This window comes from Penaeus monodon, chromosome 28 (genome assembly GCF_015228065.2).
Source record: "Penaeus monodon isolate SGIC_2016 chromosome 28, NSTDA_Pmon_1, whole genome shotgun sequence".
NCBI lineage: Eukaryota > Metazoa > Arthropoda > Malacostraca > Decapoda > Penaeidae > Penaeus > Penaeus monodon.
Window position 1 is genome coordinate 27,713,237 of NC_051413.1, and position 255 is coordinate 27,713,491.

Sequence of the window (255 nt, forward strand, 5' to 3'; positions counted from 1 at the left end):
TGAATGGTTATGAAAATTTCCTGTAGATGGGGGGATCGTTGAAGTCTTTTTTTCTTTTATTTATGTTTGTTTATTTATTTTACCCTTTTTTTTTTTTTTGTAAGTGATTCATTGATGGTTGGTGTTTCTTGATTTTTCTTTTTATTTCGTCCTTTCTTTTTCTCTTTCATCTCTTTCTTTTTTTTTTATCTCTGTCTTATTGTTTCTTCTCTGTCTGTCTCACCCTCTCTTTCCCTTCCTCCCTCCCCCTCCCCC